Source organism: Thamnophis sirtalis, unplaced genomic scaffold (genome assembly GCF_051295495.1).
Source record: "Thamnophis sirtalis isolate CommonGarterSnake01/CBP01778 unplaced genomic scaffold, rThaSir2_p1.2 scaffold_9, whole genome shotgun sequence".
NCBI lineage: Eukaryota > Metazoa > Chordata > Lepidosauria > Squamata > Natricidae > Thamnophis > Thamnophis sirtalis.
Genome location: NW_028261389.1, coordinates 3,461,470 through 3,477,724, shown reverse-complemented (window position 1 = coordinate 3,477,724; position 16,255 = coordinate 3,461,470). Strand labels below are relative to the sequence as shown.

Below are 16,255 nucleotides of genomic sequence, written 5' to 3'. Positions count from 1 at the left end.
TGTTATGTATATTATACTATACTACACTAATATTATATTATAATATATATTATATTATACTATATTACACTATATTACACTATACTATACTATACTATTGTTATGTTATTCTATGCTATGCTATATTATACATTATATGATATTACTTATGTTATGTATATTATACTATACTACACTATTATATTATAATATATATTATATTATATTATACTATATTACACTATATTATACTATACTATACTATAGGTAAAGGTTCCCCTTGCACATATGTGCCAGTCGTTCCCGACTCTAGGGGGCGCTGCTCATCTCCGTCTCAAAGCCGAAGAGCCAGCGCTGTCCGAAGACGTCTCCGTGGTCATGTGGCCGGCATGACTCAATGCCGAAGGTGCATGGAACGCTGTTTCCTTCCCACCAAAGGTGATTCCTATTTTTCTACTTGCATTTTTTACCTGCTTTCGAACTGCTGGGTTGGCAGAAGCTGGGACAAGTCACGGGAGCTCACTCCGTTATGCACTAGGGAATTTAACCACCATACTGCTGACCTTCTGATTGACAAGCGCGGCATCTTAGCCACTGAGCCACCGCGTCCCTTGTAATATTACACCGGTATTTATATTGTATTGCATGCATTGCACAGATGTTCCTCAACATAACCGTTTTTCATACTTGCAAACATTTCGGCATTCCTATGGACAGGTGATCAAAATCCATATGCTTGGAAACTGGCAGGTACTTATAGCGGCTGCAATGTCCCCGGGGTCATGGGATCTCCTTTTTGCGACCTTCTAGCACTGATGATGTTTCCTAGTTGGGTCATGAAACGTCTGCAAGAAAACCACCAAGCTCAGAGAGCACCAAGGACCATGGAGGATTCATGTAAATGACCATACTTGCTAGGAAAGCTACAATATATATATATATATATATATATATATATATATATATATATATATATATATATATATATATATATATATATATATATATATATATATATATATATATATATATATATATATATGAAACGTCTGCAAGAAAACCACCAAGCTCAGAGAGCACCAAGGACCATGGAGGATTCATGTAAATGACCATACTTGCTAGGAAAGCTACAATATATATATATATATATATATATATATATATATACATATATATATATATATATATATATATATATATATATATATATATATATATATATATATATATATATATATATATATATATATATATATATATATATATATATATATATTGGGTGTTGATCTCCACCTGGCAGAATCCATTCCTTTTGATCTAAAAAGATCCAAGTAATCAAAGGCATAATCCCTGTTTTTCCTTAACCACCTCTTCTCAAGCAGCTTATTTGGAGCCATAATTTCTTTGTGCTGATTCTGGTGTCAATAAGGATTTTATTTAAAAAAAAACAACAACTTTTTTTGTCCTTTCTGATGGATGCCTTTAGGAGGAAAAAATATGCAGGCAATTAACTTGCTGGCTCTCTGCCCATAATGGGTCAGGGGGGGCACCTATATATTAAACTGGGCGCCCCTTTGATGCCCGATAGAGACAATGCTCTACGGGGTTATTAAACCCAAACAGAAGGGAGAAATCCATCAATTCTACCCCATTTAATAAACCGTGAAATACCTGGGAGTGTAGGGTAGTTTTGATCAGTGGCGCCTGCAACTTTTTAATAAGACCGGACATCAAAGATTTAGAGGGTTGGAGTTGCTTTGAGTTTGACCCTGGTGGACACAGAACTCAAGAGGAAGAATATTTGCAGTAGGTTGAGGGTTAAAAGCTTCCTAGCTTGTTGGACCAAACAGCTTTATAAGAGACTGGAAACTGTTTGTGAACTAGCAGGTTTGACAGCTAACAAAAGCAGAATGGTAGGCTATGTATATAACATAAAACTTCTATTTCTTGACGTTGTCACAATGTTAAAAAAAGATGTGGAGACTCTAGAAAGAGGGTAGAGAAGAGCAAGAAAGAGGATTAGGGGACTGGAGGCTCAAACATACGAAGAACGGTTGCAGGAACTGGGTATGTCTAGTTTAATAGAAAGAAGGACTAGGGGAGACATGATAGCAGTCTTCCAATATCTCAGGAGTTGCCACAAAGAAGAGGGAGTCAAGCTATTCTCCAAGGCACCTGAGGGTTGAACAAGAAGCAATGGATGGAAACTAATCAAGGAGAGAAGCAACTTAGAACTGAGGAGAAATTTCCTGACAGTGAGAACAATTAACCAGTGGAACAGAAGTTGCCTCCAGAAGTTGTGAATGTTCCAACACTGGAAGTCTTTAAGAAGATGTTGGATAGTCATTTGTCTGAAACAGTGTAGGGTTTCCTGCCTAGGCAGGGGGTTGGTCTAGAAGACCTCCAAGGTCCCTTCCAACTCTGTTATTCTATTCTATTTTATTCTATGGATGGATGGAAGGAAGGAAGGAAGGAAAGAAGGAAGGAAGGAAGGAGCGAGAGAGGGAGGGAAGGAGGGATTCTCCAAGGCACCTGAGGGTAAAAGTAGAAGCAATGGGTGGAAACTAATCAAGGAGAGAAGCAACCGAGAAGTGAGGAGGAATTTCCTGACAGTGAGAACAATTAACCAGTGGAACAGAAGTTGCCTCCAGAAGTTGTGAATGCCCCAACACTGGAAGCCTTTAAGAAGATGTTGGATAGCCATTTGGTGTAGGGTTTCCTGCCTGAGCAAGGGGGTTGGACTAGAAGACCTCCAAGGTCCCTTCCAACTCTGCTCTTCTAAATTCTAACTGCCACCGTCTTTTGCAGCAAGAAAATTCGGATCTTTACCCCTATTGAACTCTTGTTAATTAAAAAAAACTTAAGAATTGCATTTATGCCAAATACAGCCGTATCGGCACCCCTGGTGATGCTGCTGTGCTGGGCACACGCAACAGCTGTGTCCTTGCTACTGTAGGTAAACGGAATCGTCACCCCAGGAAAGGCATTTCCATGCATCTGTCATCACAAAAAATCCTATCGTTTGGAAAAGACAATAAAGAAACGTTGGGTGCGTTAAGGTGTTTGTTGTGTTTGTGTGCCTGTGTGTGCTTGTGTGTGCGTGTGTGCGTGTGTGTGTTTCAGTCGAACGTGTTTCAAATGGAATTCTTTCCTGGAGGCCCTTTTGACGAGTGGTTCAAATCTCAGTCTCTTTATGTGCTGAATTACTTCGCAGCTGTACGGCCTAAATCCCACATCCTGTCTATTCTTCTTCTTCCTCCCATTTCTTTCTTTCTCTCTTTTTTTCTGAGCACTTAATGTTGTTGGGTTTAGGAGGAAATGGAGGAGGGAGGGCGGGAGATGGTAACAAGTCCCCAGCTGAAAGCATGGGAAACCAGGGCCGGAGACAAAGAGGGCTTGGAAAAGAGGGATGGCACGGAGGAGTCAAAGGGAGATAACCTTTTGCAGAGTCGCTTCTAGGGCGATGTGTACATTTAATAAAGAAACAAACAAACTAATAAATATGGAATTTTTCGGGGCCATTGTAACTTCCAACAGTCATTGAATGAATGGCTGTGAGTTGAGAGCTACCTGCATCTCCAGTTCTTTGAGAGATTCCTTGATATCCAAGGAATCTATCTTTTCTGTCTGTCTCTATCCTATCATCTATCTCTATTATCTGTGTCTCTGTCTCTCTCTCTCTCTCTCTCTCTCTCTCTCTCTCATTTATCTCTTTCTCATCTCTCTCTGTCTATATCTGTCTGTCTCTCTATCTCTATCCTATTCATCTAACCATCCATCATCTCTCTCTCTCTCTCATCTGTCTGTCTGTCTGTCTGTCTGTCTGTCTGTCTGTCTGTCTGTCTATCTATCTATCTATCTATCTATCTATCTATCTATCTATCTATCTATCTATCTATCTATCTTTCTATGTCTATCCTATTCATCTATCCATCATCTCTCTCTCTCATCTGTGTGTCTGTCTGTCTCTATCCTATTCATCTATACGTCCATCATCTCTCTCTCTCTCTCCCTCTCTCATATCTTTGTATGTCTGTCTGTCTGTCTATCTATCTATCTATCTATCCATCCATCCATCCATCCATCCATCCATCCATCTATCTATCTATGTCTATCCTATTCATCTATCCATCCATCATCTCTCTCTCATCTGTATGTCAGTCTGTCTCTATCCTATTCATCTATCCATCCATCAACTAACTCTCTCTCTCTAATCTGTCTGTCTGTCTGTCTGTCTGTCTATCTATCTATCTATCTATCTATCTATCTATGTCTATCCTATTCATCTATCCATCAATCAACTCTCTCGTCTGTCTATCTATCTATCTATCTGTCTATCTATCTGTCTGTCTGTCTGTCTGTCTGTCTGTCTGTCTGTCTATCCTATTCATCTATCCATCCATCATCTCTTTCTCTCTAATCTGCCTGTCTGTCTGTCTTATCTATCTCTATCCTATTCATCTATCCATCCATCCATCCATCCATCCATCCATCCATCCATCCATCTATCTATCTATGTCTATCCTATTCATCTATCCATCCATCATCTCTCTCTCATCTGTATGTCAGTCTGTCTCTATCCTATTCATCTATCCATCCATCAACTAACTCTCTCTCTCTAATCTGTCTGTCTGTCTGTCTGTCTGTCTATCTATCTATCTATCTATCTATCTATCTATCTATGTCTATCCTATTCATCTATCCATCAATCAACTCTCTCGTCTGTCTATCTATCTATCTATCTGTCTATCTATCTGTCTGTCTGTCTGTCTGTCTGTCTGTCTGTCTATCCTATTCATCTATCCATCCATCATCTCTTTCTCTCTAAATCTGCCTGTCTGTCTGTCTTATCTATCTCTATCCTATTCATCTATCCATCCATCCATCCATCCATCCATCCATCATATCTCTCTCTCTCTCTTTCTCTCCCATATGTCTGTCTGTCTGTCCATCCATTCGTCCATTCGTCCATTAATCCATCCTCCCCTCTTTTCTGACATTGCAACCCCCATAAAAATCCTACACTCAAAATACTCCATGGGATTGTTTGGCATTTCCCAGATTGGTCGGCCCCTTTCCGATACGTGGACTTCCAACTCCCAGGATTCCTTGCTGGCTGGGGAATTCTGGGAGATGAAGTCCACGTACCTGAAAGCGGCCATGATGGTGGGAACCCAGCCTCACTCACCCCCTGTTTTAGCAGAAAAGAGACCTTGGACGGCCCCCCCAAGGACTAGCAGATCTTCTGGGTCTCAAAGTCTTTCTCTCCGCTTCGTTCCTCGGGGGAATCTCTGGCAGATTTACTACTTTCTTCTTTTACAATCCCTTGAATACACTGTCAAGGTGTGAGCTTACTTGGCAGGCACACACCGGCCCAGGCAAATTCAAGGTTTCCCGCAACTATGCCAGGAATCTGCTCCTGTCAATGTTCTTCATGGTGGGGAAGGGGCCTGAGAGAAAGGCAGGGGGGGGGGGGATTGTCAATACCAATGGCCTAGTTTGGGAACCTGGGAGGTGGGGATTATTGTAGGAAGTTACTAGTTCCCACAGAATATTCCTAGCTCAGGGTTGAAGTGAGGGGTCCTTGTTGCTCTCTGGGCCTGGCAATTCCTTGCAGGCGTTTCGTAACCCAACTAAGTAACGTCATCAGTGCTAGTAGGGAGTGGGGTTTGCAGAGAGGAGGAGGAGGAGGAGGACTGTGGGGTCCTTGGTGGTCTCTGAGCATGATGGTTTATTTCAGACGTTTTATGACCCAACTATGTCATGTCATCAGTGCTAGTAAGGAGTGGGGATGGAGGAGGAGCAGGAGGAAGAGGAAGAGGAAGAGGAAGAGGAGGAGGACTGTGGGGTCCTTGGTGGTCTCTGAGCATGATGGTTTATTTCAGACGTTTTATGACCCAACTATGTCATGTCATCAGTGCTAGTAAGGAGTGGGGATGGAGGAGGAGCAGGAGGAGGAAGAGAAGGACTGTGGGGTCCTTAGTGGTCTCTGAGCTTGATAGTTTCTTGCAGACGTTTTATTACCCAACTGGGTCATGTCATCAATGCTAGTAGGGAATGGGGTTGGAGGAGGAAGAGGAGGAGGAAGAGGAAGAGGAGGGCTGTGGAGTCTGTAGTTGTCTTTGAGCTTGGTGATTCCTTTCAGACATTTTATAACCCAACTAGGTCATGTCATCAGTCCTAGTAAGGAATAAGGTAGGAATAGAAGGGGAAGAGGAAGAGGAGGATGGTAAGGTATGAAGCACATCAACTGCAGATGTGAGAGGTCCATATCCTCCATCTTTCAACCCCTTCCTGGCTACCCCCATCTCCTTGGCTACCCAAAACACCTGCCCTCCGGTCCCCCATCAACCCAAGACCCCCATCAACCCTTCCCTTCCGTGCCTGCTTTCATCTGCCCGCCCCCCACTTGGGTTTCTGGGGACGTCAACTTGAACCGCTCATCCAAAACTCCTGGCGGGGGTTGGGGGGGGGACGACCCCAACTCCCTCCGCTCAGCCTCAGCGGGCCGTGACTTCGCTTGACGGATGGCTCTCCATCCAACGACCTAGAGGTGAAAAAATGTGCGGTGGGCCTCCCGTCTCCCACCGATGTTTCCAAGACCTTCTGCCCAGGGCAGGGAACCATATCTTGCAAGCTTGTGCTTGCTGGTTTGACTTCGGGGGGGGGGGGGAACGTCGCTCGGTGGCTGATTTATGGGGGGGCTCGATTGGGTCCAGCGGTTGGAGACAATGTCGGGGAGGGAAGTCCCTGGAAGGCGTTCAGCTCACGAGTTGGCTTATTTTATTTTATTTTTAATTTTTAAGAGGGAGTAATTCTGGTTTTTTTTTTCTTACTACAGCCTCCGGGGTGTCAATGTTGAACAAGGCAGCATCTGAAGAGGGAGGGGAGAAGATGTAAGGCTGCATCACACACACACACCCGGCCCCAGTGGGTTCCGGGGAGGGGGGTGGCCAAGTAGACAAGGGGGTTGCACATGGGGGCCTGGGCAAGATGGAGCATGTCGGCTCAGCCTGTGGGGCTTCCCTAGTTTGCGTCGTTCCTCAGAATTGCAGAGCGCATGAAGTAAGGGATTGGAGTCAGATAATCAGCCCTGCATGCCTGAGATTAACTATGGCTAGCTGCCTTCATCCTGGTTTGTAACCTGGGCCCTTCCTTCCCTCCCTCCCTCCTTCTTTCCGCCCCTTCCTTCTTTCCTCCCTTCCTTCTTTCCATCTCTTTCTACCTTCCTTCCTTTTTTCTGCCCTTCCGCCCTCCTTCCCTTCCTCCTTCCTTTCCTTCCTTATTCCCCTTCCTCCCTCCCGCCCCCTCTCTTTCTTCTCTCCTTTTTTCCCTCTTTCTCTTTTCCTTCCTTCCACCCCCTCTTGCTTCCTTCTTTCATTCATCCCTCCCTCCCTTCTTTCTTTCCCTCTCTCCTTTCCTTGCTTTCTTGTTTCATTCACCTTTTCCTTCTTTCTTTCCTTCCTTCTTTCCCTCCAACCTTCCTTCCTTTTTTCAGCCATTTTCCTCCCTTCCTCCCCTCCCCTCTCCTTTCTTCCCTTCTATCGCTCTTATTTCCCTCTCTTTCTTCCTTCTTTCAGTCATCTGTCCCTCCTTCCCTTTCTTCTTTCTTTCTTTCTCTCCCTCCCTTCATTTCATTCCTTCCTTCTTTGCCTCTCTTTCTCCCTCCCTTCTTTCCGCCTTTCTTTCCTTCCTCCTCCCTACCTTCTTTCTTCCTTCTCTTCTTCTTCTCTTCTTTCCCTCCCTCCCTTTCTTCCTTCTTTCATTCATCCCTCCCTCCTTCCCTTTTTCTTTCTTTCCCTCCCTCCCTTCCTTATTTCATTCCTTCCTTCTTTGCCTTTTTCTCCCTCCCTTCTTTCCGTCTTTCATTCCTCCCTTCCTCCTCCCTCCCTCCCTTCTTTCTTCCTTCTCTTCCTCTTCTCTTCTTTCCCTCCCTCCCTTTCTTCCTTCTTTCATTCATCCCTCCCTCCCTCCTTCCCTTTTTCTTTCTTTCTTTCCCTCCCTCCCTTCCTTATTTCATTCCTTCCTTCTTTGCCTTTTTCTCCCTCCCTTCTTTCCGCCTTTTTTTCATTCCTCCCTCCTCCCTCCCTCCTTCCTTCTCTTCTTCTCTTCTTTCCCTCCCTCCCTTTCTTCCCTCTTTCATTCATCCCTCCCTCCTTCCTTTTTTCTTTCTTTCCCTCCCTCCCTTCCTTATTTCATTCCTTCCTTGCCTCTCTCTCTCTCTTCTTTCCACCTTTCTTTCCTTCCTCCCTCCTTTTTTCCTCTTCTTCTTCTCTTCTTTCCCTCCCTCCCTTTCCTTCCTTCTCTCTTCCTTCGCTTCTTTCCTCCCTCCTCCTTCTGCTCCTCCTCCTCTCGTCCTCCTCCTCCACCACCACCAGGAGTCAAGTGGTGTTGACTGCTTTCAGAGTTAATCCGTTTCACGGCTTCCCCACAACTACGGATAGAATTAACCTGTTTTCCGATTGCTCCCTTCGGTTGGCTTCCCACTCTAGTAGGCCAGTCCAGGAGGGCTTATGGCTTGGTTCATCCCTCAGCTGTCCTCCATGAACTTACCAGTTAAACCTTCTCCTGCCTGACTCCCTTTGTCTCTCTCTGGAGACAGGGAGAGGAAGGAAGGAAGGAAGGAAGGAAGGAAGGAAGGAAGGAAGGAAGGAAGGAAGGAAGGAAGGAAGGAAGGAAGGAAGGGGAAGAGGTTGTAAGTAAAAGACTACAAGTGGAGGAGGAGAAGGAGGGAAGAGGAGGAGGAAGGAAAGAAAGACAGAAGGAAGGAGAAGAGGTTGTAAGTCAGACTACAAGTGGATGAGGAGGAGGAAGGAAGGAAGGAAGGAAGGAAGGAAGGGGAAGAGGTTGTAAGTCAGACTACAAGTGGAGGAGGAGGAGGAGGAGGAGGAGGAGGAAGGAAGGAAGGAAGGAAGGAAGGAAGGAAGGAAAGGAAGGAAGGAAGGAAGGAAGGAGAAGAGGTTGTAAGTAAAATACTACAAGTGGAGGAGAAGGAGGGAAAAGGAGGAAGGAAAGAAAGACGGAAGGAAGGAAGGAAGGAAGGAAGGAAGGAAGGAAGGAAGGAAGGTGAGCCCATTCTCCAAAGCAACTGAAGGCAGAAGAAGAAACAACGGAGGACAGACACTCGTGAAAGAAAGAAGTGACTTGGAAGTAAGGAGAACCTTCTGGGCTGTGAGAAGGATGAATCAGTGGGACAGAGGTTGTGGGTGCTCCATCCATCCCCTGACATCTTTAAGAAGAGACAAGGCAGCCATCTCTCCAGAATAGTGGAGGGTCTCCTGATTCAGCACAGGGTTGGACTAGAAGGCCTTCAAGCTCCCTTCCAACTGTGTTCTCTGTTTCTCTCCGTTGTTTAGGCCTCACCTGGGACAGCTGCTTTCCTCCAGGGGGGTTTAACCTGAAGAGCATCCTGAGGTGGGCTTTGTTCAAGAGGTATCCCCCTCCCCATTTCTCTTTGTCTCTGTCTCTCTGTCTCTCTGTCTCTCTCTGTCTCTCTCTCTCTCTTCCTTTCTTTCCTCCCTCCCTCCTCCTCCTCCTCCTCCTCCTCTTCCTCCTCCTCCTCTTCCTTCCTCCTCCTCCCTCCTCCTCTCCTCCTCCTCCTCCTCCTCCTCCTCCTCCTCCTCCTCCTCTGCATTCCTTCACTCACAGGGGAAACAGACCCCCTCACAAGGCAGCCTGACAACCTTCATTTGTCTGGGGAGTCCTTGCCAATCACTCCTCCTTCTCCTCCTCCACCTCTACTTCCTCCTCCTCCTCCTCCTCCTGTCCCCCCATTCCACTCGCATTCATTTTGACTTGGATTTGCCTCCATCCACCCTCTTGAAAGGGCCTGGGAGGAGACCAAGAGGCCCCCGCCCAGCCCACCGACTTCTCTGGAGGCTTTGGGTGTTTCTTGAAGTTCTCAGCCCAGAGCGAGGGACTCTCACGTGTTCACGTCCACGACCGGTAAGTAGACTAGCCTCTCCTTCCTTCGGTTCTGCCTGGGTCTCCCACTGAAGGGAAAGCCTGGCATGGCTCCACAGCCCCACCCCCACAGAAGGGGCCGAAGCCTGGCCTTTTCCAGCCTCCTTGATCCCACCGGAGAAGGAATGTGCATGGATCAACCTCACCCCTTTGAGTTGAATCCATGCCCAAGAGGACTTGGACATGGATGCTGCACCAAAGGGAAGCCTTCGGGCGCCTTGCACAGCCGTTAAACTGGAGTTCTGGGAATTGCATTTTAATCAACTTCTAATTACTGTGGGCTTTTTTGTATTTTAAAGGCTTGGTTTTAATGTTGTTGGGGGTTTTTTTGGTCTGATTATTGTATGGTGCTGAGAGAGATTTTATCAAGATAGATTGAGAGACAGACAGACAAGGTAGGTAGTAGAATGGTAGACAGGTACAGACAGATACAGGATAGTAGATAGAGATAGATAGATGATTGATTAGGCAGATTGATGATAGATCAAAGATAGATAGATAGATAGATAGATAGATAGATAGATAGATAGATAGATAGATAGATATAGATGATTAATTAGGCAGATTGATGATAGATCAAAGATAGATAGATAAATAGATAGATAGATAGATAGATAGATAGATAGATAGATAGATAGATTAGATAGATAGATAGATAGATAGATAGATAGATTAGATAGATAGATAGATAGATAGATAGATAGATAGATAGATAGATAGATATGATAGATAGATAGATAGATAGATAGATAGATAGATAGATAGATAGATAGATAGATAGATAGATAGATAGATAGATAGATAGATAGATAGATTAGATAGATAGATAGATAGATAGATAGATAGATAGATAGATAGATAGATAGATAGATAAATAGATAGATAGATAGATAGATAGCATGACCCGTCAAAACCGCGTTCCACAAAAGCGCGGTCGACGAAAGCGCGTATGTGACGTCATCACAGCGCGACAAAAAAGATCGAAAAATTGAAATAAAAATTAAATTACAGCAAGCCGATTCACATAAGGGTTAGGGTTAGGGTTAGGGTTAGGTTTAGAGCGTTAGCGTTACGTTTAGCGTTAGGTTAAGGGTTAGCGTTAGGTTTTCGTTAGGTTAAGGGTTAGGTTTAGGTTAGGTTTAGGGTTAGGTTAAGGGTTAGGTTAAGGGTTAGGTTTAGAGCGTTAGCGTTACGTTTAGCGTTAGGTTAAGGGTTAGCGTTAGGTTTTTCGTTAGGTTAAGGGTTAGGTTTAGGGTTAGGTTTAGGGTTAGGTTAAGGGTTAGGTTTAGGGTTAGGTTTAGGGTTAGGTTTGGGGGTTAGGGTAAGGTTTTCGCTTTATTTTTACATTTTTCGATCTTTTTCGTCGCGCTGTGATGACGTCACATACGCGCTTTCGTCGACCGCGCTTTTGTCTACCGCGGTTTTGTGGTGGAACCGATAGATAGATGGGTGATAGATATAATAGGTAGGTAGGTAGGTAGGTAGGTAGGTAGGTAGGTAGGTAGGTAGGTAGGTAGGTAGGTAGGTAGGTAGATAGATAGATAGATAGATAGATAGATAGATAGATAGATAGATAGATAGATAGATAGATAGATAGATAGATAGATAGATAGATAGATATGATGGATGGATGGATGGATGGATGGATGGATGGATGGATGGATGGATGGATGGATGGATGGAGGATAGATTAGATAGATAGATAGATAGATAGATAGATAGATAGATAGATAGATAGATAGATAGATAGATAGATAGATAGATAGACAGACAGACAGACAGACAGACAGACATAGACAGAGAGAGAGAGAGATGAGAGAGAGATGATAGATAGAAATAGATGTTGGAGGAGAGACCATGGCCAAGGTGTTGGATGAATCCTATCCACCGCTACGGTTCCCGCTGGACTTTAAAAATGTTGTTTTTCTCTTGCAGAACTTTTCAATGATGCCTTTTCCTCTGTAGAACGATGGAAGCCTCGTGTGTCAAGGTCGTCCTTACGCTGGGGATTCTCCTGGACGGGGCCTCCAGGTTGGCTGCCCCACAGGGTGAGGAATATCTTCCTGGATGGTGGGACCCTAAGCCTAGTGTGCCCAAGTATTCTGGGGAAGACGCCCATCGTAACTTGAATGGTTGCTAAGAAAACAGGAAAGGAAACTCCTGTCCTTTTTTTTTTTTTTTTTTGTGAGGACAGCATTCCAAAATATGACCTGTCAATCAAAAATCCAGAATTCATTTATTCCAAGGATCTCCAACCTTGACAACTTTTAGACTTTTAAAGTGATAAGTTCTATTCTGTTCTGTTCTGTTTTATTTCTATTCTATTCCTTATTCTGTTCTAATCTATTCTAGTCTGCATTCTATTCTATTCCTTCTTCTGTTCTATTCTATTCCTCATTCCGTTCTAATCTATTCCATTCCATTCTGCATTCTATTCTATTCCTTATTCTATTCTATTCTATTCTAGTCTGCATTCTATTCTATTCTATTCTATTCTATTCCTTGTTCTGTTCTGTTATATCCTATTCTAGTCCTCATTCCGTTCTAATCTATTCCATTCCATCTGCATTCTATTCTGTTCCTTATTCTGTTCTATTCCATTCCATTCTCCATTCTATTCCTTATTCTATTCTATTCTATTCTATTCCTTGTTCTGTTCTGTTCTATTTCTATTCTATTCCTCATTCCGTTCTAATCTATTCCATTCCATTCTCCATTCTATTCCTTATTCTATTCTATTCTATTCCTCATTCCGTTCTAATCTATTCCATTCCATTCTGCATTCTATTTTATTCCTTATTCTGTTCTATTCTATTCTACTCTGCATTCTATTCTATTCTATTCTATTCCTTGTTCTGTTCTGTTATATCCTATTCTAGTCCTCATTCCGTTCTAATCTATTCCATTCCATTCTGCATTCTATTCTATTCCTTATTCTCTTCTATTCCATTCCATTCTGCATTCTATTACTTATTCTATTCTATTCTATTCCTTGTTCTGTTCTGTTCTATTCCTAATTCTGTTCTGTTTTCCCTCTTTTGGTTCGTAGTTGGACCACGCAGGAACCTCTCCTCTCGCGCACTGTCAACGGGACCGCCTGGAACATCCCTTCCGACAGATCTCCCCCTTACAAATACAGATCAATTCACGTTCCCAACAGTTGGCCCTTTGGAGACAAACTTCGACGTTGCAGCCACAGCCCCAAATCCTAAAATCCTGCATCCCTCAGTTCCCACCACTTCAACCGCCTCGGCTGGTCCAGGTAAGTGAGCTCCATAACGCTAGCAAGACTTGAAGGATTCTGAGAAGGGTTTTGGTGGCCACAATGTAGAAAAGATGTGGAGACTCTAGAAAGAGTGCAGAGAAGAGCAAGAAAGAGGATTAGGGGACTGGAGGCTAAAGCATATGAAGAACAGTTGCAGGAACTGGGTATGTCTAGTTTAATGAAAAGAAGGACCAGGGAGACAGGATAGCAGTCTTCCAATATCTCAGGGGTTGCCCCAAAGAAGAGGGAGTCAAACTATTCTCCAAGGCACCTGAAGGCAGGACAAGAAGCAATGGGTGGAAACTAATCAAGGAGAGAAGCAACTTAGAACTGAGGAGGAATTTCCTGACAGCGAGAACAGTTAATCGATGGAACAACTTGCCTCGAGAAATTGTAAATGCTCCAAAATTGGAAGTTTTAAGAAGAGATTGGATAAACATTTGTCTGAATAGTTTCCTGCCTAACCAGGGGATTGGACTAAAGTCAGGCTCTTTCTGACTCTGTTCTTCTGTTATTTAATCTTATATCTCCTGGACAAATGCTTGTCCAATCTCTTCTTGAAAACCTCCAGGATGAGGAAAACACTCAGAACTCCGGGAGGCAAGTTCTCCCATTGCTTAATTGTTCTCCCTGTCGAGAAATTCCTCTTTATTTCCAGATGTTCAATTAAATAAATCAATGTGGGCTTGAGCAAAAAATCTCTTATTCAAGGACAGGTAAGCCCGGGTTTAATTGGGGGGAGGAGAACACAGTGACAGGTAGTTCTCGACTTAGGACCGAAAGGAAATGGGATTGGAACTTCGGTCACTAAGCAATGTGATTGTTAAGTGAGTCATGCCCCGTTTTATGACTTGCTAGCTGATAACCAATGTGGCCTGGGTCCTTTTTTTTTCTTTCTCTCCCTCCCAGGATGTAGCAAATTCAAAGCGGACATCGCTTTCCTGGTGGACGAGTCCTCGAGCATCGGTCCAGCCAACTTCATCAAAATGAAGGATTTCCTCTTCCACCTGGTCTCCAATTTCCCCCAAATTTGGGCTGAAGGTATCCAGGTAAATGCTTGTCTCACGGAAATTGGTTTAGGATGGAGGGCGCTTTCTGAGTTTAGTGGTTTTCTTGCGGGTGTTTCATGGCCCAACTAGGTTACATCATCAGTGCTGGAAGGAGGTGAGGTTTACTCTCTGTTTATGTACCACCACAAAACAGACAGCCAACCCCACTCCGTTCTAGCACTGATGCTGTTACCCAGTTGGGTCATGAAATGTCTACAAGGAAACCACCAAGCTCAGAAGGCACCAAGGACCTCACAGTCGTCGTCGTCCTCCTCCTCCTTCCTCCTCCTCCTCCTCCTCCTCCTCCTCCTCCTCCTCCTCCTCCTCCTCCTCCTCCTCCTCCTCCTCCTCTCTATGACCCCCATCTCTTCTAGCACTAATGATGTTACCTAGTTGGGTAAGGAAATGTCTGCAAGAAAACAACCAAGGTTAGGGGGCACCAAGGACTCCACAGTCCTCCTCCTCCTCTTCCTCCTCCTCTTCCTCCTCCTCCTCCTCCTTCCCCTCCTCCTCCTCCTCCTCCTCCTCCTCCTCCTCCTCTTCCTCCTCCTCCTCCTCTCTATGACCCCCATCTCTTCTAGCCCTAATGATGTTACCTAGTTGGGTAAGGAAATGTCTGCAAGAAAACAACTCTCAGAGAGCATCAAGGAGCCCACAATCTTCCTCCTCCTCCTCTCCACAAATCCCACTCCTTTCTAGCACTGATGCTGTTACCTAGTTGGTTCATGAAACGTCTACAAGGAAACCACCCAGCTCAGAGGCCACCCAGGACCCAACCATTCAGCTCTGAGCTACAAATATTCTTTTCTACTAATATGTTTTAATGTCACAATGCATTGAAAGCATCGTGGAAACAGATTCCTGAAGTTGTGGGGAAACTCAAAAGGAGGTTCATATCATTAGCTGACCAAAAGGGAACTTTTAATTTAGGGAACACGGGAGGTCAAAGAAAATCAAGAAGGGAGTGGTGTAGGGTTTTCTGCCTAAGCAGGGGGTTGGACTAGAAGACCTCCATGGTCCCTTCCAACTCTGTTATTCTATTCTATTTCTATTCTATTCATTCTATTCCCTATTCTATTCTATTTCTATTCTATTTTATTCTATTTCTATTTTATTTTAATTCTATTTTATTCTAATTCTATTTTATTCTAATTCTATTTTATTCTATTTTATTTCTATTCTATTTTATTTCTACTCTATTCTATTCTATTTCTATTCTATACTAATATTCTATCCTCTCTACTCTACAATATTTTCTATTTCTATTTATTTCTATTTCTTCCTCTATTTCTATTTTATTTTATTTCTATTCTGTTCTATTTCTTTTCTTTTCTATTTCTATTCTATTCTATTCTATTCTATTCCTATCCCCATCTCTATTCCTATTCTATTTCTATTTTATTCTAGTTCTATTTTATTCTATTTTATTTCTATTCTATTCTATTCCGATTCTATTCTAATATTCTATCTTCTCTACTCTACAATATATTCTATTTCTATTTATTTCTATTTCTATTTCTTCCTCTATTTCTATTTTATTTTATTTCTATTCTATTCTATTCTATCCCCATCCCTATCCCCATCCCTATTCCTATTCCTATTCTTTCTATTTTATTCTAGTTCTATTTTATTCTATTTTATTTCTATTCTATTCCGATTCTATTCTAATATTCTATCTTCTCTACTCTACAATATATTCTATTTCTATTTATTTCTATTTCTATTTCTTCCTCTATTTCTATTTTATTTTATTTCTATTCTATTCTATTTCTTTTCTATTCTATTCTATTTCTATTCCATTCTATTCTATCCCTATCCCTATCCCTATCCCTATCCCTATCCCTATCCCTATCCCTATCCCTATCCCTATTCCTATTCCTGTTCTATTTCTATTTTATTCTATTTCTATTTTATTCTAATTCTATTTTATTCTATTTTATTTCTACTCTAGTCTATTCTATTTCTATTCTATTCTAATATTCTATTCTCTCTACTCTAC

General features: G+C 43.0%; 1 long non-coding RNA gene across 1 annotated transcript; it reads left to right on the top strand.

Moving 5' to 3' along the window:
* The first annotated feature begins 9,784 nt into the window (after nucleotides 1–9,784).
* Nucleotides 9,785–13,186, top strand: LOC148044006 (uncharacterized). The gene is made up of 3 exons (XR_015697641.1): nucleotides 9,785–9,924; nucleotides 11,878–11,990; nucleotides 12,992–13,186. It is a non-coding gene; the product is annotated as an uncharacterized LOC148044006 (long non-coding RNA).
* Nucleotides 13,187–16,255: the final 3,069 nt, after the last annotated feature.